The following is a 24,945-nucleotide window of genomic DNA, read 5'->3' as shown; positions in this document are numbered from 1 at the left end:
CTTTTGAGCTTTTCATGCTTGTTAAATCATACTCTCCTTTAGCCTAATCAGATTGTTACATACTTATCTAATCAAAATTTTGTAAATATATTTTTCAAAGTTTTTATTTCTGATTCTTTCCAGTACATTTTTCTCTCACTTCTACTCTTCTCTCATCATTTTCTTTCATTTCTACTTTCATGTGTCCTTAGAAAGTTGGGAGGTGTCAAGTTTCTCCATTAATTTATGCCCTCATTGGTTATGTTCCTTGCATTTTAGGTGTCCATACACCCCATTTCCACTTAACTTTTTAATAATTGTATTTATTTTTACAAAGAGAAATATACTCAAATGTCTAGCAAAAATAAATTTCCCCCTTGCACTATTACTATATGGTCTTATTTCTATCAGTTTTTATGGGTTTTCTCCCATAGTGCTCTCTGGCCCAAAGAGCTTCAAGGGAGGTGTGAACTCATTGAACTCCAATGAGTAAAGGTGTGAACACAAGCCTTGTATTAATTAGTTCTACTTAGTACCTTGTTTCAGGTTCTGCCCAAAACATCTTCTTGTAAGATTAGATCAACTCTAATTAGTTAGCAGTTAGTAAGGATTCCAACAAGTTTTAACATTCAAAATGTCTTCTTCCTTTCCAACAGGCTTTTTTTTTTTTTGTTTGTTACAGTGTTTCATTCTAGTAAGTACATTGGTAAAGATTCTAATAACTAAAAGTGTTCTCTGTTGTTTTATCTCTATACCTCTACTCCTCTTTCCTTCTTCCCTTCCTGACTTTGTTTGTGATGTTGAGAAGGTAGAAAGTGCCTGATATTGTTCCAAAGGTTATCAGTTTATCAAATGGAATTCCCATGAAATGATTAGGAAACTTCTGTAACTGCAAGGAAAGGAAATGAATAAATTAAGCAAGTTTATTTTGTACATACTCATGATTACAACTGATTTGTTTAAAGAAAGAAAAATCACTGACATATTTCTTGGGTAAAAAATAGTGTCTGAATTAGGGCTTTACTCAGATCTCTTAAATAAATAATGGATACAAGTGGTCTTCTTTTTTCTATCCTTAAGTCAAGGGGTTAAACATAGATAGGAACTAATCAAAACCATTAAGGGAGTATTGAAAGTGGTACCAATGGTTGATGACAGATGTAGGGCTCTCTGTATAGGAGCCATAACTTACTCAAATTCGCTATTCTCAAATTTTGGCATTTCTTAAAATATTTTCTAACTATTCCAAAGAAACATTAATAAAATGAATGTCCTAGTTTGAATATCCATGCTAACTTACATTTAATTCATTTCCATAGTATTTTATATTGAGAAGATCTTCAATCAACTATTATACATTTGTTCTGAAATCTGTTCAAATATTTCCTGCTTAAAATGTTAATAAACCTTCCCTTCTTTCTTTCCTCCATAAAAGTGAATATGTTTTTGTTTTTAATTCTACTGGACATGTTATAAATATCTTTGGGAAAAAAAAGTTTATGTTTTCTTTGTTCCTCATCCAAATGTAAATGTTTCTCTATTATATTTATATTTTAATTATCTGACTGGCAAATAGTTTAATAAATGTTTAATGATTTTTTTAAAGAAAATTGAAGAATTCTCAGATTTCTAACTGTAGCTATATCTTTACCCTTTGGCTAACATATCTGGATATTTTCCTACAAAGTCAAATCCATGCAGATCAGCAAGTTGCAACTAAATGTCTGGTATGTGCAGAGGAATTTCCCAAGGAATGTAAAGACCAAAAAGAAAGTTTCCTTGCCCTCAAAAAGTTTACAACCATGAAGCTATGGCATCAGGTTCCACTCCATTTCTAAGTAAAACATGAATGGCAGTTTCCTCACTTAGAATTAGGTCTCTGTGGACACATATGTGTGCAGTTTCATCATGCCCAGGATCCCAAACTTCTATTTATATGAGTGCATATACATTTTGTAGATAGCCAACAAGTTATTTGCTAATTGGGTCCTAATTCTTTGTATATCTCCAAAAAAATTCATTTCTTTACAAATATTTTGTGGTCAATTCTCAATTATCTGTGTCAGTGACAAGCAGAGATGAAGTGAATATCCCGCAGAAGCCCATAATACAGAAACTTTTATAGTTTCATGGTGAAGGCAACACATTTGCATACTTAATTTTATTTTGCTTAGGCTGATTAGCCTTCATTCTCCTTCAGACTAGAAGAGAACCCCGAACCACCTGGGTGACAGGTGGAAACCAGTCTCTGATTACAAATATTCAGTGATAAACCAAGATCTAACTGCTTACTCAGGAGTGTTTTAAATAAACAAAATGCAACTACTGGTTTAACTTCAAAGTTCCAATAGTTAATATTAAATCCTGTTGTTGCCAATAGGGGAAATTGAGAATCTTCTTAAATGACTGTTGTTTTCTCTAAGAATAACACAGGATGATCAAAACATTTTATTACACTAATGATTAAGGATTATGTTTTGAAATTTGCAGGTGGTACTCAGTATGTGAGTCTGAGCTTTCATTGTTTAAATCAACTTTTCATTTGTGTTGGCTTTATATGCAGCCTCACAGGACTTTCCCAGAGCCCCAGAATGATCTAAAGGAAGAAAATACAGAACAGAATTTGTGAGATATTAGAAATGATGATCAGCTGAGATCTTGGAATATTCCCAATTTCTTCTTGAGAAATGTATTTTCAGCTGTTTTTGTTGTTGCTTGTTTATTTGTCTTTCTTTTTCCCTTGGGAACAGGGAGCAAACATATGCTAATCAGACAAAGATTCCCAGTCACATGGATTAGTAGCAATGGGTTTTTAGAGTGAGTCCCCGTTCTTCTGACAATTTGGTGGACTAGTGTTTAAATAAGTGCTACAGAAACAATCAAGTGAAAAGTAGAGCTAGAAACCCTTAGTGAAGTTCTTGAATACTTAAAAATAATTATTCCCAAGACTAATAGAGTGGAGGTATCAGACTTGTCACTTGAGTTCTATTTGCCATTTTTGTTCATTTCCTACTCTCCAGATTGACACCCATCCTCCTATCCTTCTATGGTCTGTAAATATGGATGATTCAGAACCTCTCTTTAGGTACCTAGAAGTGGAAAGAATGTTTAAGGGGAGTAACAGCATGCTGAAATATACCTATTGCATTTTAAATATCTAAAACTGAAGACCATATTGCTATTTGCCTGAATTTTATGAATAGATAAGAAGTATAGCAAATCTCACAAGATGGGTAAAAAACTTAAAGCCATATATTTTTCCTGTACTTTAACAATATTTTGGAACAATATTTCATTTTCAAATCTTGATATCAATATTGGAGGATGAACATGCAATTCACCAAAATAACCACATGGACTTGGAATGGTAGAAAAAAGCAATATATAAAACATATAAACTGAGTATGTCCTCTGTCAAGAAGAAGTAAACTATGTGCCTTAGGAAAGTGCATTGTGTACAAGAATGTCCTAGTATACCAGAAAATATCTTTTACCACTGTATTGTTGCTTAGTGGACAAACAATTTATTTTACTCTCTTTAAGGTGAATTAATTGATTTATTGTATATAAACTTAGAAAAAGCAGTATGTGATCTGGATATGAATTGTATTACTATGATACCACAACACTGTCACTTGAAATACGTGCAAGTGCATATACACAATATTCACCACTATTATGCGTAATGATGAAATTAGTCAAGAGAATATTTCAAGTACACCCAACAAAATTTATTTGTTCTTTATTTTGTTCTTCATGAAAAATCTGCCACAACTTCTGATATTTAATCAAAATGAATGATTCAGAGACATTATTATTTTAAAAGCACTTATTATATACTTATTTGGATTCTGTTAAATACACCCAACATTTATTAAATTATTCTTACAAGCGACATACAATGTGGTAGGTGGTAGGGCTATAAGTAAGTAAAAATAGTTCCTGAAGGAGAGACAAAATGGAGGAAAAAGGCAGCAACCTGGCTGAACTCTTCCAACATTCTCCTACATATAACTTTAAATTAACTCTCCATAGCAAATTTTAAAGAATCAAAGTCAACAAAAGGTCAGAGTGAAACATTTTTCCAGTCTAAGACAATTTAGAAGATCAGCAAGAAAGGCTTGTGAACATTTGGATGAGAACCAGCTAGAATCATGGCAGAAGCATCATCCATAGGCCTTGGAGGCTGTGAAAGTGGGACCAGCAGTAGTAGTTTTAAGATTTCTCAGCTTAGAGACAGTAGAGTGTTCAGACAGCTAGTCAGATTGCAATCACAAGAGGGGATGTGAGAAAATGGGACATTGATACATTATTAGTGGAATTGTGAATGGAACCATGCAACCAATTTGGAACTCTGATCAAAAAGTTATCAAACTGTGCATATCCTTTGATCTAGCAGTGTTACTACTGGGTTTATATCCCAAAGAGATCTTAAAGGAGGGAAAGGGATTTGTATGTACAAAAAATGTTTGTGGCAGGCCTTTTTGTAGTGGCTAGAAACTGGGAACTGAATGGATGCCCATCAATTGGAGATCGGCTGAATAAATTATGGTATATGAATGCTATGGAATACTATTGTTCTGTAAGAAATGACCAGCAGGATGAATATAGTAAGGCTTGGAGAGACTTACATGAACTGATGCTGAGTGAAATGAGCAGAACCAGGAGATCATTATACATAGCAACAAGAAGACTATATGACAATCAATTCTGATGGAAGTGTCTCTCTTCAACATTGAAATGATTTGAACCAGTTCCACTTGTTCAGTGATGAAGAGAGCCATCTACACACAGAGAGAGAAACATTGGAAGAGAGTGTGGAACATAACAAAGTATTCTCACTCGCTCTGTTATTACTTGCATTCTGTTTTCTTTCTCAGTTTTTCTTTTTCTTCTCTCTTGATCTGATTTTTCTTTCGCAACAAGATAACTGTATACATTTAATATATGTTTCAACATATTTAACATGTATTAGACTACCTGCCAGCTAGGGGAGGGAGTGTAGAGAGGGAGGGGAAAATTTGGAATAAAAGATTTCAGTGTTGGAAAAATTACCCATGCACATGCTTTGTAAATAAAAATAATATATATTGTAACAAAAATTTAAAAATGAATACCATTTTAAAAACTAAGGAAAATAGAGTTTGTTTTTTATATCCTTTTATATTTATTGTCTTTGTTGCAAGTGAGTGTTGTGAGATCTTTTGCTAAAATTGAGGACAGGATTCCATACAGAAAAGAGGCTTAATTCTAAAGGGAAAACCAATGTCTAATAATTTCACAATTTGGGTACTTTCTCTGTGACTGCTACTTTATTAGTTAACATATTCATTCTTTTTTCTGAAAATGAGTGTTGGGATTGTTATTTTGAAAATTCTTCTCTTTTGTATATTCTTTTCCACTTGTTATCTTTCACCTAAGTCTTTTCAATTTCCTTTAAAACTATCTGTATTTTTTTTCATTTCTTATAGAATAATAATACAATAAGCAATACGATTATCATGTATTTAAAAATCTTCCAGACATCATTCAATGGCTAGTAGATACAGATAAGAAACAAATAAGGGAGAGTTCCGGCCAAGATGGCGGAGAGGAGGCACACAGCTGTGTAAGCTCTGTGTTTTCTCTCAGAATCCATTTCATTACAAACCTCTGAATTAATGCTTGACTGAAAAAAAAAAAACCCACAAATAGTTACCAAGAGAAGCCATCCTTGAAATTCACCAGGAAAGGTCTGTTTTTTCTCAAGGGCAGGGACGGTTTTAGATCGGGCGCAGGCTGCGGGCAGGCAGGAACATGGGAGCAGCTCACAGCCCAGCAGACCGAAGCAGGGGTGGGGTGTAATCTCCCCCATGTCTGTGGGGAGAGCTTTGCTACAGGATTGGATACTTTGCTCTGGCAGCAAGCCAGCAAGCCAGCAGAGAAGCTAAAAACACCAGGTGGGGGGGGAGGGGAAGGGGTGAAGAATACAACCCCAAACAGCTGGAGACCTGGCCACCCCTCCCCCACAGAGTCTCAGCATGCTCTGGGATCTCAGAGCGCAGGCGCAGCACAGTAGGGCTAGTGCCTCGCTGCTGCCCCCCCCAGTCTGTAGAGGAAGCTCGATAACACCACCCAGCCCCTCCCCCCAAAAAAGCAGACTCCACTTAGGGGTTTTTTCTTTTTTTCTTTTTCCTAGTTTGTCTTTGATTCTTCTCTGACAAAATGAGCAAATAATTGAAGAAGACTTTAACCCTTGACAGCTTCTATACAGATAGAGAGCAGACTCTAAATCCTGAGGAGACTAAAAACAGACAGTCTCCAGGTGAATCCCCAAAGGAGGAGATCAGCTGTTCCTCAGCACAGATGAACCTCATAGAAGAAATTAAAAAGGCTCTCACAAGGGAGCTAGAAGAAAAATGGGAAAAGGAGAGGGAGGCTTGGCAAAAGAGGCTGGAGAAGTCATCCCACTCATTTAAAGACAGAGTGGATAAAGAAATCAAATCCTTGAAAAATAGGATTGGTGAACTGGAAACAGAAAATAGCTCTCTAAAAAACAAAATTGGTGAAATGGAAAAAAATTCCATAGAACAAAAGAACTCAATGGGACAATTAGAAAAAGATATTAAGAAAGCGAGTGAAGAAAATACTTCATTGAAAATCAGAATCGAACAAATGGAATTGAATGACTCGAGGAGACAAGAACAATCAGTCAAACAAAACCAAAAAAATCAAACAATGGAAAAGAATGTGAAATACCTTCTGGGGAAGACAACAGACCTGGAAAACAGATCCAGGAGAGACAATCTGAGAATCATCGGACTCCCAGAAAAGTATGATGAAAAAAAGAGTCTGGACACTATTTTCCAGGAAATTATCAAAGACAACTGCCCAGAAGTCATAGAAACAGAGGGTAAAATAAACATTGAAAGAATTCATCGATCACCTACTGAAAGGGATCCTAAAATCAAAACACCAAGGAATATAGTGGCCAAATGCCAGAACCCTCAGATGAAGGAAAAAATACTGCAAATGGCTAGAAAAACCCAATTCAAGTATTGAGGTGCCACAATAAGGATCACCCAGGATCTGGCAGCATCCACATTAAAGGATCGAAGGGCCTGGAATATGATATTCCGAAAGGCTGAGGAACTTGGTATGCAACCAAAAATAACTTACCCAGCTAGAATGAGCATCTTTTTCCAGGGAAGAAGATGGACATTCAATAAGTAAGCAGATTTTACCTATTTTTGATGATTTACAAAAAAGTTTGATCTATAAATATAGAACTCAAGAGAAATCTAAAAAAGTTAAAGATTGATCTTGGGAACTATATTTCTGCTATAAAGATGTATAAAGAATACATGTATACCTTGTCCTAGAAACTAGATGTGGAAAGGACATTGTACTAGAAAAATGGTAAAGTGGGGGTACTACATCTCATGAAGAGGCAAAGGAAACCTATTATATCTCAGAGAAAGAATGGAGGGCCATGAATATAGTGGGTATCTTACTGCCTTCAGAATTGGCTTTAAGAGAAAAATTTTAGACATATTCAATTTATGGTGAAACTTCTCCCACCTCATTGAAAAGTGAGAAGGGGTGTCAATATAATGTAATTATTAAATAAAAAAAAAAAAAGTATAAAAAAAAAAAAAAGAAAAGTGAGAAGGGAAAAGTGAAAAGGGAAGGAATAAGCTAAGTGGAAGGGAATACAGAAACTGGGAGGGAAAGGGGTAAGATAGGGGAAGGAACTCTAAGGCAGGGGGAGGGATACTAAAAAGGGAGAGCCGTGAGAAGCACATGGTGCTCACAAGCTTAATACTGGGAAGGAGGGTAAGGGGAAAAGAAGGGAGAAAAATCATAAACAGAGGTTAACAAGATGGCAAGTAATACAGAATTGGTCATTTTAACCATAAATGTGAACGGGGCAAACTCCCCCATAAAGAGGAAGTGGTTAGCAGAATGGATGAAAAGCCAGAATCCTACAATATGTTGTTGACAGGAAACACACCTGAAGCAGGGAGATACATGCAAGTTAAAGGTAAAAGGTTGAAGCAAAATCTACTATGCTTCAGGTGAAGTCAAAAAAGCAGGGGTAGCCATCCTGATCTCAGATCAAGCTAAAGCAAAAATTGATCTTATTAAAAGAGATAAGGAAGGGCACTATATCTTGCTAAAGGGTAGCATGGATAATGAAGCACTATCTATATTAAACATATATGCACCAAGTGGTGTAGCATCTAAATTCTTAAAAGAGAAATTAAGAGAGCTGCAAGAAGAAATAGACAGCAAAACTATAAAAGTGGGAGATCTCAATCTTGCACTCTCAAAATTAGATAAATCAAACCACAAAATAAATAAGAAAGAAGTCAAAGAGGTAAAAAGAATACTAGAAAAATTAGATATGATACATCTCTGGAGAAAATGTAATGGAGACAGAAAGGAGTACACTTTACTTTCAGCAGTTCATGGAACCTATACAAAAATTGACCATATATTAGGACATAAAAACCTCAAACTCAAATGCAGTGAGGCAGAAACAGTAAATGCATCCTTTTCAGACCACGATGCAATGAAAATTACATTCAACAAAAAGCCAGGGGAAAGTAGACCAAAAAATAATTGGAAAATAAATAATCTCATACTAAAGAATGATTGGGTGAAACAGCAAATCATAGACATAATTAATAACTTCACCCAAGATAATGATAATAATAAGACATCATTCCAAAATGTATGAGATTCAGCCAAAGCAGTAATAAGGGGAGATTTCATATCTCTAGAGGCCTATTTGCATAAAATAGAGAAAGAGACGGTCAATGAATTGGGCTTGCAACTAAAAATGCTAGAAAAGGAACAAATTAAAAACCCCTAGTCAAACACTAAACTTGAAATTCTAAAAATAAAAGGTGAGATCAATAAAATTGAAAGTAAAAACTATTGAATTAATTAATAAAACTAAGAGTTGGTTCTATGAAAAAACCAACAAAATAGACAAACCCTTAGTAAATCTGATTAAAAAAAAGGAAAGAGGAAAATCAAATTGTTAGTCTTAAAAATGAAAAGGGAGAATTTGCCACTAACGAAGAGGAAATTAGAGCAATAATTAGGAGTTACTTTGCCCAACTTTATGCCAATAAATTCGACAACTTAAATGAAATAGAAGAATACCTCCAAAAATGTAGCTTGCCCAAACTAACAGAGGAAGAGGTAAATATCCTAAACAGTCCCATCTCAAAAAAAGAAATAGAACAAACTATCAACCAACTCCCTAAGAAAAAATCCCCAGGACCAGATGGATTTACATGTGAATTCTATCAAACATTTAAAGAACAATTAACTCCAATGCTGACTAAACTATTTGAAAAAATAGGGATTGAAGGAGTCCTACCAAACTCCTTTTATGACACAGACATGGTATTGATACCTAAACCAGGTAGGCTGAAAATAGAGAAAGAAAATTATAGACCAATCTCCCTAATGAATATTGATGCTAAAATCTTAAACAAAATATTAGGAAAAAGATTACAGAAAATCATCCCCAGGATAATACACTATGATCAAGTAGGATTTATACCAGGAATTCAGGGCTGGTTCAATATTAGGAAAACTATTAGCATAATTGACTATATCAATAACCAACCAAACAAAAACCATATGATCATCTCAATAGATGCAGAAAAAGCATTTGATAAAATCCAACATCCATTCCTAATAAAAACACTTGAGAGCATAGGAATAAATGGACTTTTCCTTAAAATAGTCAGGAGCATATATTTAAAACCGTCAGTAAGCATTATATGTAATGGGGAAAAACCGGAACCTTTCCCAGTAAGATCTGTAGTGAAGCTAGGTTGCCCTCTATCACCATTATTATTCAATATTGTATTAGAAACACTAGCTTCTGCAATAAGAGTTGCGAAAGAGATTAAAGAACTTAGAGTAGGCAATGAGAAAACCAAACTATCACTCTTTGCAGATGATATGATGGTATACCTAACGAACCCCAGAGATTCTACTAAAAAGCTATTAGAAATAATTCATAATTTTAGCAAAGTAGCAGGATGCAAAATAAATTTCCATAAATCCTCAGCATTTGTATATATCATCAACAAAATCCAATAGCAAGAAATACAAAGAGAAATTCCATTCAAAATAACTGTTGACAGTATAAAATATTTGAGACTCTATCTACCAAAGGAAAGTCAGGAATTATATGAGCAAAATTACAAAAAAACTTTCCACACAAATAAAGTCAGACTTAAATAATTGGAAAAATATTAAGTGCTCTTGGATCGGCCGAGCGAATATAATAAAGATGACAATACTCCCTAAACTAATCTATTTATTTAGTGCTGTACCAATCAGACTTCCAAGAAAATATTTTAATGATCTAGAAAAAATAACAACAAAATTCATATGGACAATAAAAAGTCGAGAATCTCAAGGGAATTAATGAAAAAAAAATCAAATCAAGGTGGCCTAGCTGTACCTGATCTAAAATTATATTATGAAGCAGCAGTCACCAAAACCATCTGGTATTGGCTAAGAAATAGATTAGTTGATCAGTGGAAAAGGTTAGGTTCACAAGACAGAATAGTCAACTATAGCAATCTAGTGTTTGACAAACCCCAAGATCCTAACTTTTGGGATAAGAATTCATTATTTGATAAAAACTGCTGGGATAACTGGAAATTAGTATGGCAGAAATTAGGCATGGACCCATACTTAACACCGTACACCAAGATAAAATCAAAATGGGTCCATGAATTAGGCTTAAAGAATGAGATCATAAATAATTTAGAGGAACATAATATAGTTTACCTCTCAGACCTGTGGAGGAGGAAGGAACCAAAGAAGAACTAGAGATCATTATTAATCACAAAATAGAAAATTTTGATTATATCAAATTAAAAAGCCTTTGTACAAACAAAATTAATGCAAACAAGATCATAAGGAAAGCAACTGGGAAAACAGTTTTGCAATTAACGGTTCTGATAAAGGCCTCATTTCCAAAATATATGGAGAATTGACCCTAATTTATAAGAAATCAAGCCATTCTCCAGTTGATAAATGGTCAAAGGATATGAACAGACAATTTTCAGATGTTGAAATTGAACTCTTTCCACTCATATGAAAGCGTGTTCCAAATCACTGTTGATTAGAGAAATGCAAATTAAAACAACTTTGAGATACCACTACACACCTGTCAGATTGGCTAAGATGACAGGAAAAAATAATGATGAATGTTGGAGGGGATGCGAGAAAACTGGGACACTGATGCATTGTTGGTGGAGTTGTGAATGAATCCAACTATTCTGGAGAGCAATCTGGAATTATGCCCAAAAAGTTATCAAATTGTGCATACCCTTTGATCCAGCAGTGTTTCTATTGGGCTTATATCCCAAAGAAATACTGAAGAAGGGAAAGGGACCTGTATGTGCCAAAATGTTTGTGGTAGCCCTGTTTGTAGTGGCTAGAAACTGGAAATTGAATGGATGCCTATCAATTGGAGAATGGCTGGGTAAATTGTGGTATATGAATGTTATGGAATATTATTGTTCTGTAAGAAATGACCAGCAGGATGAATACAGAGAGGCTTGGAGAGACTTACATGAACTGATGCTAAGTGAAATGAGCAGAACCAGGAGAGAATTATACACTTCAACAATGATATTGTATGAGGATGTATTCTGATGGAAGTGGATTTCTTTGACAAAGAGACCTAACTGAGTTTCAACTGATAAATGATGGACAGAAGCAGCTACATCCAAAGAAAGAACAGTGGGAAACGAATGTGAACTATTTGCATTTTTGTTTTTCTTCCCGGGTTATTTTTACCTCCTGAATCCAATTCTCCCTGTGCAACAAGAGAACAGTTCAGTTCTGCAAACATATATTGTATCTAGGATATACTGCAACATATCTAACATATATAGGACTGCTTGCCATCTAGGGTATATATATATATATATATATATATATATATATATATATAGAAACAAATAAGGGGTGTGTGTTGGCGGGGTACATAATATGGCCATTTGATGCAGAAGGTAGAGGTAGAACAAAGCATTATAACTTCTGGTAAAAGAAGGGATGGCTGGGTTTTTGAGCCCTCTATGAAGAAAGCCTCCTCTTTTGAACCCTCCTATTAGAGGAAAAAAAGCAATTGAACTGAGGGATACTTTTGAGGTAGGACTGCCAAAGCTGAAACAATCCTATACTACTATTATTACTACTATCTCTGCTACACGTACTTTACTTCTACTTCTCCTCTATACTTATATATAATAATTTGTTTACTCATTCCTTAATAGAAACATATCACCTTAGTTTTTAATAGTTGGCTACCTTGAAATTAGATGCTTTGAATGCATTTGTAAATATAGGTATTTTCCCTCTTTCTTTGACTTTACAAAACAGGCATAGTAATGGTATAGATGGAAAAAAGGGCAGTCACAATTTAGTAGCTTTTGGAGTTTAGTCCTAAATTGCTTTCCATAATGGTTGAAATAAATCTTATCTCCACAAGTGCTAAACATATTATATTTGAATGTAGTAAAGTTGATCAATATTGAATTTCTTTACTCTGTGTGCAGAAATGTTTAGAAAAAGGATTCTTAATTTGAATACATTTCATGCATTCTATTAACTTTATTGGGAAAATTATATGTTTATTTTATTAACTTTTAATTTCTTTGTAATTCTACATATTTTAATTTGTGTTTAAAAACATTATTTTGAAAGGTGTTCCACAGATTTTGCCAGACTCTCAAAGTGATCCATGACAAATCCTGGATTAGATAGAAGTACAATTTCTTAGTTATAAAAATGTAGTGCTTTCCCTTTCATTCCTCTTCTATTTCCTCATCAGTACTCCAATTTGTATCTCTCCTTTAGAGCTTCCATTCTGGGGAAGACTGTAATACCAATTGCCTTCCTAAACTTTAAAGTCTTTTGATCCCAATCTGGATTGCTATGGTGACTCCCTCTTAATGAAATGTCTTTAGAGAGTTTGGTTGAGGGCAGATTGCTAGCAAGGAGAGTCATACCAAGGCTACCTGGAGAGACTGTGATTACTGGGGCGCTTCATTAGCTTTTTTTGCTGAAACAGCAAAATCTGTTAATTCAGACCTTTTTAAAATTTTTCATCAGTGATTCATTCAAATTTTCCTTTATTCCTATGGAGACAGATTAGAATTTAGGACCTGAGGTATGAGAAGAGGTTTTATGTTTATTATTATGCAAGTAGACCAGGAGAAAGACCAAAAAGAACAAAAAAAAAAGAATCTTACAGGGACCTAATGGTTTTATATGACTAAAGATGATATTCTCTAATTGCCTAAGAGAAAGTTATTGAATGAATATATTCCTTCAAGCTTCAAGGATACAAATTCAATGTCATCTTTGAGAGATTTTAAATTGATTAAAGGATCGTATCCTCCTAAATCTTCTCTTTCCCCAAGTAAAAAGTATTGTGTTCTACTGTGAGACAGGTTTATGAATGAGTTGGCAAGAATGGTCTGCCTTGTAATTATTAATATTATTGTTGTTATTTATTATTATTATCTAAATACATGTGAAATGAGGACAGTAGAGATAGGTGAAATATTTTTCATGACCTTGTTTCTCTGCTTTGGAAGCTAGTAAATTTTATACCCAGCAGTTAATATCAATCAATCACTATTTATTAAGTTCCCATTAAATTACAGGCTGAGTGCAGCATACACACACACACAGACACACACACACACACACACACACACACAGAGAATTATTAAATTGTTCAAATGTAAATGTATCAATTCAAAATGATTATTTTTACCAACTATTTTTTCTGCTGGCTTGCTTTATATGTTATTTTCAGATGAACTGATCATCTACTATATCTAGTAGGAATACTGGTAAGAACAATGTTTGATTATAGTCCCATCTGTTGAGTTAAGACTTCTTTTAGATCAAATTGATTTTAGAAATAATTGACACAGTTTTGCACTGATGGATCTAACACTAGGGCCCTTAAAGGCAAAATTTTCAGCAGGTTGTTTTGATAATGATGATGAAGATGATTAGTACTTGCATAGTTCTATAAGGTTTACAACATTCTTATTTGAGCCTAATAATAAAACTTAGGAAGTAAATGTTATTTTCTCCACTTTGCAAATAAGGAAACTAAAGTTGAGAAACATTTAGTGACTCCTTCAAGATTATGTTTTATACACACATGCACACACATATACACACAGAGAGAGACATGTGTATGTGTATATGTGTGTATTTCTTTCAGCATGTTTGACCCAAGATTCTTCTACACATCCCCTTTTAGAATTTGTGAAGTTCTGATGTAAAAGTATGCAAAACCTCACAGGACCATATAGTCCAACATATACATTAAAAAACAAAAACAGAACAAAACAAAATAAAAAAGAAACTCACAAAAGCATATGCAGACCAGCTGAGTCAGCTTCATTTCAATTTTACCATCATCTTCATCATGGCCTTGCCTCAGTTAACCCATGCTGTATCCTGAGACTCACGTCTTAAAAAGATTAAAACTGGCACATTAGAGGTAACAATCCATCTGAACTCTTCCAGCATTCCCTTCCATGATGCTTTAGAATAATGCCTCAAATTGAATTTTGGAGCAGCAGAGAAAACAAAAGGTAATAGTAAGATTATTCCTGCCTATGACAATTTAGATGGTCTGTGTCATCATGCTTGGGGTAGGATAGAAGTGCTGTCTCACATTTTACATTTCACATTTTTATGATGTTGAAAATAGATTGAAAAAAGACAATTTAACCATTATTTGACTACCTGAAAGTCATGATAAAAAAAAGAACATAGATTTCATATTTTAATAAATTATTAAGGAAAATTACCCTAATATCAAAACCAGAGGGTGAATTAAAAAAAAAAGTACTAATAATCTCCTGAAAGAGATTACAAAAGGAGAACCCCAGGGATATTATAACCAAATTCTAGAAATTCCATGTCAATAACAAAAAGTATTACAAGTAGCTATAAATTAGTTTAAATATTGTGAAACCATAGTGAGTATCATACAAGATTTAGCAGCTTCAACTTTTAAAGGAACAGAGCACTTGGAATATGACATTCAAGGAGGTAGGATTACAACCAAGAATTACCTATCTAGCAAGACAGAGTATAATACTTCGGGGTAGGAATGGTGGTAAATATTTAATGGAATAGAGAATTTTCAATGTTTCATTATGGGGAAAAACAGAACTAACTAAAATATTTCATATTAAAAAACAGAACTCAAGAAGTATAAGAAGGTAAACACAAAGGAGAAAACATAAAAATCTTAAGCCAAGTCAGACTGTTAATATGCCATTTAAAAATTTTATATGCAGCAAATAGACATGCAGCCTTTGTTTCAAGAACACTAGGCAGATGGACAGTCACTCTAATACAACATATTCTATTTATGAACCACTTCAGTTATTAGGAGGTTGTCTTTAGCACAAGTATAAATTTGCTTCTTTCCAACTTCCATCCATTGTTTCTAATTCTTTCCTCTGGAACTAAGCAGAACATTTGTATTACCAGTATGCAAATGGGACAGACTGGATAAAACCCCAGAGTTCAATGATAATGATAGTGAGAACAATAATAACAGCTCACATATACTGTAAAAAATTACATTTTTGTAAAATAATAATTATAATCACAATAACACTAATGAAGAATCTATATAAATAATTGAAAATAGGGTTTAAATAAAATAGATTTTTCAAAAATTCCTGATGAATTTACCAGACTGGATATGATTTTTGAAATACTTTAAATTCTTTACAGAATAATTCTTTTAATAAATATATGAATGCATATAGAATAGATAAAAACTTGAAGACAAATTAAAATTTATATACTGTCATTACTTCATTTCATCTAAAGTCAGAAAATCCAGATAATATTTTCTTTTTAGTAGGTTTGTGATCTTTGGTGTCTCTCATCTGTGAACAATAGTTTTTCTTGATTATTTGAGCTGCTTTGTTTGATCTCTTCCCTTCCTTTTCCATATCATGTAATGATAATAATAAAAGCTCCAACCAAGAGCACCTATTGTTCAATTTCCTTAATAAAGGTGTCCAGATTGTATGTGGTCCACCAGAATGAGCCATGGAATAAGCTCATCCACATGAATGGTTAATTGGATGACCAAATGACACATATCTTATTTTTTATTAAAACTTTTTATTCACAAAATATATGCATGGGTAATTTTTCAACATTTACCCTTTTGTTCCAAATTATCCCCCTTCCCTCACCCCTCCCTTACATGGCAGGTAGTCCAATACATGTTAAATATGCTAAAATATATGTTAAATCCAATACATGTATACATATTTACACAGTTTTCTTTGCAGCACAAAAAAAAAATTGGATCAAGAAGATCCAAGAGAAAGAAAACAAAATGCAAGCAAAAAACAGCAGAGTGAGAATGTTATGTTGTGGTCCACACTCAGTTCCCACAGTCCTCTCTCTGGATATAGATGGCTTTCTTCATCACTGAACAATTGGAATTTGTTTGAATCATCTCATTGTAGAGAGCTACATCCACCAGAATTGATTATCATAGTTTTGTTGTTGACATGTATAATGATCTTCTGGTTCTGCTCATTTCAGGCCTCTCTGAAATCATACTGCTGATGCTTTCTTAGAGAACAATAATATTCCTTAGCATTCATATACCACAATTTATTCAGCTATTCTCAAATTGATGGTCATCCATTCAGTTTCCAATTCTTGCCACTACAAAAAGGGCTGCCACAAACATTTTTGCACATGTGAGTCCCTTTCCCTCCTTTAAGATCTCTTTGGAATATAAGCCCAGTAGTAACACTGCTGGATCAAAGTGTATGTACAGTTTGATAACTTTTTGAGCATAGTTCCAAATTGCTTTTCAGAATGGTTGGATCCAATGCATCAGTGTCCCAGTTTTCCCATATCCCCCCAACATTTGTCATTATCTTTTCCTGTCATCTTAGCCAATCTGAGAAGTGTGTAGTGGTAACTAAGAGTTGTCTTAATTTGCATTTCTCTGATCAGTAGTGATTTGGAACACCTTTTCATATGACTACAAATTCTTCATCTGAAAATTGTCTGTTCATATCCTTTGGCCATTTATCAATTTGAAAATGGCTTGAATTCTTATAAATTTGATTCCATTCTCTACATATTTTAGAAATGAGGCCTTTATCAGAACCTTTAAATTAAAAATGTTTTCCTAGTTTATTGTTCCCTTTCCAATGTATGACACATATATTATTAACTTCACAAGGTTGTGGTTAAGATCAAATGAACCTATGTAAATGAAGATCTTTGTGACAAAAAAAATAATATAAGCTATTACTATTAAATATTTTTGAAAGTTTGTTCCTCTTTTCCAGTCACTTTTCATATTCTAAAACTAAAAAGAATTCCTTTCTTTGCTTTGAGGGACATTTTTGATATGAGGTCAAAGGCTTAAAATTAAGCACCAATCATCCAATTGTTTGTATTAATTAAACATAAGGAGATGATTGTATTTTGTTTCCAATTGAATTAAATACTCCCAAGGCAATGTTGGAAGGAGTTTCTTCATTTCTTCAAAGTGGCATTGTCAAGAAAAAGCAATGTTCATAGAAACAACAATTGAAACAATTAATTAGTTTCAATTTTAATTAAATGATGATCCCATTTAGCAGTGATTAAATTACAACAGCTAGATAAATCCAAGCAGCAACATTTAGTTAATTTAATTAGGTATGGTATGCTTTTCTTCATTACCATTATGAATAACTAATAGTTGAATTTTAGAATTTCTTCTGCAAAAACATTTCACTTCTACCCATTGCTAGTAATTGACACAGACAACATATCTAATGTGTAAACTTAAAAATAAGAAATCTTGCCATTCGTTCTTTTTTTCTTTAGACTGGGCTTATTATTTTATCAGTGTAGTAAGTTTTCAAAGAAGAAGTTCCTCTACTAATCCAGATAAACACTTTCAATTTTATCATCTTAAAGTCCTCATAATGACTTGTTTCAAATCATAGACCTAGTCAATGCCAGAGATAAGATTTGAACCAATATCTTTCTTTCTTCAGAATTAGTTCTCTATTTATTCACTATCGGACACTCCTTGTATTCTACATGTTATAATTTGTAATTTTCTGCATTCAAGAAGTCATCAAGCACGTTGTTGTGAAAAGCCATTTTCTGATCTTCCCAAGCTATGTACAGTCTAATCATTATTCTTATCTTTCCCTTACTACAATTTCTCCTACTGAATCAACAAGCTCTAATGAATGAACTCTCACTTTACATTACCAGAAACCAAGTTTCCATGCAACTTCCAGACATCTCCAGATCTTCCTGAATACTTTCCCACAATCTTTTGCTTTCCAACATTTCTTCTGATATTTCTTTCTCCATTAGATATCTTAGATTAGATTAGATATCTCCATTAGATATCCATTAGATGCTTGTGGTTCTGGCCCTGTTCCTATCAATATGACCACTCTTTCTCAGTGTCCTTGATTATATATATAGTCAGGTTAAACCCACTCCAATTCATCCATAGCTCAGCTACCACTATGATTTCCCTAAAGATTAGATATAACCTTGTCATATGCCTACTTAATTAACTCCAGGGGCTATCTATCACCTCTAAGATCAAATAAAATATCCTCTCTTTGGTTTTTAAATGGACTTGGCCAAGTTTATAGTTAATGGATGTCTAAGACTGAATTTGAACTTAGGTTTTTCTTACTCCAGGATTTTCACACCCTAGTCCCTTCCTACTTTTCCACTCCTGCTATATTTTACTTTACTCCATGTAAAGTTACTGTACTCTACAATCCCTTTGCTAATCACTTTGCTGTTCATCAAATAAAATTCTCCATTTCCTAGGTATATGCATTTCTCTTGGTGTATGTTATACCTAGAATTCTCTTCCACTTCAAAAATAGAATCTGTTGAAATGACTTACTCCTGGCCACAGGAAAAAATGAAATTAAAACAATATTTTTGAATCACAAATACAAAAGTCTTTTTTTTTTTTTTACCACTTTTTGCTACTACTTTTACTTTTGACCTAAATTCAAATCTAGCTTAGACATTTATTAGCTAGATAATCTTGGTTGACATTTAAACTTTCTGCTTCAGTTTTCTCATGTGTAAACTGGAGATAATAATAACACCTACTTCCCACGGTTGTTGTGGGGAGCAAATGAGATGATATGCATAAAGCACTTAGCACAGTTCATGGCATTTAGTAGAAATTATATAGATGTTAGCTATTATTATTAATGCTCTAGAAAGTATTTAGGACAGGATTGGACAAAATTGAAATTTTCTTGGGTCTGAGTTTAGTGTTCTAATCATTACAACAAAAAATAGTTGCTTAATTTTTCTAAGATTTCAACTTACAAATTACCTTTAGGTGATAAAACTAACTTTTGTCTTGGAATTAAAAGGGCATAATTTCATCTATCCAGCTTTTTTTTTCTCTACCTTTTGAGTATAATTCTAAATCTTTTAGTTTGCCATGATATTTTCCTCCTTAAGTTTGACTTTCCTTGGAAGATTTAATATCAGTGGTGTTATGCCTATGCTTTCTTTTCAAATTTCAGAGAAGCTTTAGATTGTTATGGGGACAAACACACAGACCATTCTATGTACAGCTTCAAACATATTTCTGCTTGTGAGACATAGTTATCCAAGTTCTTTCTCTTTGAATGGATATCTAAGACTTCAAATGTTGGTGCTCTTTAGTCAGAGAACAACACAAATAGAAGCAAAACTAAAAAGAAGTTGGTTTACAAAAAAAAAAAAACTATGAAGGAGAGACATCATTTATTAATGGTTACACTAATGAAAAATAGTTGAAGTGAAATAATATGAAGTATTTTGAAAATGTTAGTCAATTAATATGATTAAAATCATTTTAATTGTTTTGTTATTAGAGTTATACTTTCATTAAAGAAAAAACAAGCAAACATTCACAATCGCCTGGTTTTGATCAGATAACTTTTTTTTCAGATAAATTTTTGTAATATATAGGGGAAATCCACACATACATACATACACACACAAAGAGAAGAGGTGGTAGAGTAGGGAGATAAAGAGGAAGTAAGGGAGGAAAGAAGAGGGAGTGGAAGAGAGAGAGAGACATATCTATAGTTCTGTTTTTTTCATATCACATTAAAACTTTAGTTCTAGACTACCCTGGGAGCTTGTTACTGCATGCTCTTCATGCTCTCCCTCCCTCTGAAGCTTTCCTGCTGTCTTAACATTTTTGACTTTTTGAATTCAAGTGGGATTACTTTTTTCTCAAAGAATAAGAACTTTTTCTAAGATACCATTGTTTCTCAGAGTTCATTTTTTTTTTTGGCGGGGGGATCCCATTTTTTTTCTTATTCTTGAATTATGGAGTATGCCAGTGACTTCAAAGCAGCTCCAATGCTGAAACAATTGAAGACTAAATGAATGGAAGAAATTTTTAGCAACAAAAAAGTTGCAGCATCGGCCCAAGGATGAGATTAACAATGTCTTCACTTTTTTTTTTTTTGGAGAGAAGGCTAAAGATTGGTCATTTCTTAATAACCTCTTAAGCTTAATAAACTTCAGATGCTTCATATTTGATGGCCATCAGTTTCAATAACCCCTAAAAAGCAATATCTATTAGAATGGAAATTTTTATACTCTCTGCAAGGAAAGATTGACATAAATTAATTTTTCATACTTAGACTTAAACACACACACACACACACAGACACACACACATACACCCCATGAACCATTGATTGTCATATACACAAAACTATGTCTTCTTGTAATTTTTAATTTGGTGAAGAAGAAAAGAAAAAAAAAACATATGAAGGAGAGACATCATTTATTAAGCATATGTTTAGCTAAGTGGTACAATGGATAGTGTCATTCCTGGAGTCAAGCAAACCTGAGTTCAAATATGGTCCCAGACATTGTACCTGTGTGAAATTACTAAGTGAATTACTTAACCTTATTTGACTCAATTTCCTCATCTGTAAAATGATATGGAAAGGGAAATGGCAAATCCCTTCAGTATCTTTGCCCAAAAAAAACTCAAAATAATGTTATGGAGAGATAGCAAGTTATAATAGAAACGACAGAACAACAACAATAATAACAGCAACATGTCCTAGCCATTATGATACAAGTTGAGGATATAAAAGAAAGATATTGTCCTTGTTCTCTAGGAAAGTTTATCATAATAAGGAAAAACAACACATGCATTTAAAAAGATGGGAGAGTACCCAACCCTAAAGTCCAAAAGTTTGAAACAGAACTAAGGAAAAAAAAAAAAAAAAAAAAAAGGAAACTCACTTGGGATCCTCTAGAAAGTGAAGGCCCTAGAAGGAATTTATCAATGGAAGGAGGAGGAAGCTGGTTTGGCAGAGAGATATATTAGAGTGAAAATAACCCTGAAATAATTACATATTATAGGATGCTGCAGATACTGGGGACATTGTAGAATAAGACATTAGTTGAGGTGGCCTTGGGAGGTCTGGAATTTACAATACGGGATAATGAATACAACAACATGAGAGACCAAGTAATCAAACCATCTCAAAACAGAGCTTTGAATTGAAGTAGGGGAAACAAAGGGTGGGGGAAAAAATAAAGGAGCTATCCATGGGTGGGTAGAGGTTAAATAATAGCAGGGCAAGTTAAGGATCAGAATTAAAGCAGAAGAATTAGCTGGGATAGAAAAGAAGAGACACACAAACACTACAACAAGGATCAGGAGTAGAATTCACTAGAGGAAAAAAAATGTTTGGCTAGTAATCATTGATCTTGGGAAATGTAAAACAAAGATTCAATCAAGAGAAAAATTTGCATTATATGTCAGCCATATTAATATTGTTTTAGATGCATTTTTACATATTAGTAAATATGTGAGAATCTGAGTATATGTAGATATGTATGTATGTTGTTCTATGTATGTGTGTATATATATATATATATATATATATATATATATGCATGGGGTCTATGGGTGGGTGTGAATGTAGATACTTAGATGTGTGTGTGTGTGTGTGTGTGTGTGTGTGTGTGTGTGTGTGTATGTTATGTGTGTATCTGTTCTTAACAATAGTCTGCTTAGGGGAAGTACAGGGGATAAAAATGGGAAAAATAATAAATTTTCAAATAGTACACATTAGAGAACAACCTATAAGGAAACAAAAATGGACATTCATGAATATAATTTCTTCTATAATTATATATTCTTTCCTCAACTGGCACTTTATTCTTATATATTTTGAATCCTCCCTAATGTTCTGCTGGGCACATGACAATGTTCTGTTCTGATCTGTTCTGTTTTGCTTTGATTTCTTTTCCTGTTTTGTTTTTTTTCTTCTTTTGGTTTTTAAACCAAAATTTAAAAAAAAAAAGGCATATGATAAAGGGAGGAGGTTAAACATATTGTTCTATGTTTAAAACCAAGATGTAATAAAGAAGTACTCAATTGAGCTCCCTTTGTATTCCCCTCCAAACAACTTTAAAATAATGCCTCAAATTTAATCCTAGAGTGAGAGAACCAAAAAAAAAAAAAAAAAATGACAATGAGTCATTATTCCTGGCAAAGAGAACAAAGAAAATCAAAAACCAAGTCTTATGACATGGCAGGTTTCATTGCAATGAAGATCATAAAAAAGGGGAAATGATCCACATGTGCAAAAATGTTTGTGGCAGCCCTTTTTGTAGTAGTAAGGAACTGGAAACTGAGTGGATGGCCATAATTTGGGGAATGACTAAATAAATTATGGCATATGGATGTTATGGAATACTATTGTTCTGTAAGAAATGATCAACAGGATGATTTCAGAGAGGCCTGGAAAGACTAACATGAATTGATTCTGAGTAAAGTGAGTAGAACCACGATAACACTATACACAGCAACAACAAGATTATATGATGATCAATTTTGATGGACATGGCTCTTTTTTATAGTGATGTGATTCAGACCAGCCCCAATGGTCTTACTATACCAACAAATTGTCTAGTATACCAACTGGGGCAGAAGGATGATTTGGAGATCAGCACAAGATAAAATTTTGAAGTGAATAATTTCATAAAAACTTGGAAGAGAGAATATCAAAGATAGGAAAACTGATTAAGGATAGATTGAATAACTATCATCAAATTTGAAAGGCAGAAAAGTTACTGAGTGATGCTGGTAAATAAAAATGTGAAAGTGACAATGAAAATCAAGGGATATTATACTTTCCCCCTCCTTAAAATTATCATCATCACCACTACCACTAGTGAGTCATAAGACATGAATGAAAATGCGGGGGACATGGGATAGATTGAATATGTGTGCTATGTTATCAGAAAAAAGTCAGATCTCAGTTTGAACCAGAATATGGGGAAAGAGAAAGAGGAAAATAAGAAGCTTAAGATGAAAGAAATGTGTCATGTATGATATATCCATTCCAGAAGACATAATAGAAGAAATGCATAAATCAGAAGTCAGATATTTGGGAGGGTGGATGGATGGGAAACTTAAGATTATAAGAATAAGGGAGTGAGTAGGACAATGGAAAATGAACTTTGTACAGTGACAGCTAGAGGTTCTGAATCACTGGGATGAGGAAAATATTTTGTCTTTATGAAACCTATATTATTTTTCTTCTTTGAATTCCCAATTATTAGTGTAATGTCTTAGACACAGTAGGAATCTAATGAGTGTGTGTGTGTGTGTGTGTGTGTGTGTGTGTGTGTGTGTAAAATCAAGAAATTTGTGCTTTTAAAGTTGTAATTCTGGAAATTATCAGCTTGTTGAAAGTTGAATAGAATTTGAAAAGAGTGGTAAAATGAAGCACATGGGAAAGTCTTCCTTATACAATCTTTTCCTGTCTGTCTTTTTCTTTCTGTTAGTTTTACTTCCATAATCTGAGAAGTGCTAATGGATACACTTATCACAGCACCTGCAACATAGTAGATCTTTAATAAATGCTTATTCTCTGATTTAATGACTTACTGTTGGCATTGCATTGAGATGGCCACACATTTCTCTCTCTCTCTCTCTCTCTCTCTCTCTCTCTCTCTCTCTCTCTCTCTCTCTCTCTCTCTCTCCCCCTTGCCCTCTCCCTGTCCCTCTACCTCTCTCTTTCGCCTCCCCCTTCTCCTCCTTCTCCTTTTCCTCCTTATTTCTTCTTTCTTCTTCTCCCTTCTTTTCTTCTATTAGTAGTGGTTTTCACTTCTGAAGAAAAAGAGTCATTGCTACTCCCTCAGTTCTATGTCTCCACTTCACCCCATTCATAAAGTTTTCAAATAATCACTATTTATAGTAAATATAGATGGCATATTTTGTTTTTACTTTTGAAAGTTTGCCAACCTATGTTCTAGTTATATACTCGTGTACTTGTATATGTATACTAACTGAAATATGTAATTAGGGAATTGAAATTTTATCACCAGCAAAGAACTTTCTACAATATTATTTTCAAAACCAGTCCAAACAACTATATGAAACTACCAAAAACATTAACTGTGATAAGAGTCAGATTACACTGGGCCAATAAGCATTTCTCAATACCTTAAAAGAATCAGATTGACTTTTCATGCTGCTTAAATTCATAATATAACTTTTCATTCAACTTATTTTACTTGTTTAGATAATGACAAAGTCTTCAAAATGCAGTTTTATTGTCCTCGATGTTCTTGTCTCTGGGAGGTAATTTTACTTTAATTTATTTGGCTACTTATCAGGTTGGGGAAGATAGGGTTAGCAGTTGTTTTTATGAAAATAACACTGGTCCTTCTCCCATCAAGTCTTATTTTCATATCTGAATATATCATGTGCCTTAAATGCATGGATATCTCCTCATATACCCCCAGTATGGGGGTTGCTGCATGGAAGTGAATAGCTTTCTAGTAGGAGTTAGAATGAGGCTAATGGGTTTTCATTTATTTTCCACTAAT

Source organism: Antechinus flavipes, chromosome 5 (genome assembly GCF_016432865.1).
Source record: "Antechinus flavipes isolate AdamAnt ecotype Samford, QLD, Australia chromosome 5, AdamAnt_v2, whole genome shotgun sequence".
Lineage (NCBI taxonomy): Eukaryota > Metazoa > Chordata > Mammalia > Dasyuromorphia > Dasyuridae > Antechinus > Antechinus flavipes.
The sequence above is the reverse complement of the archived record's forward strand: the minus strand, read 5'-3'. Positions refer to the sequence as shown.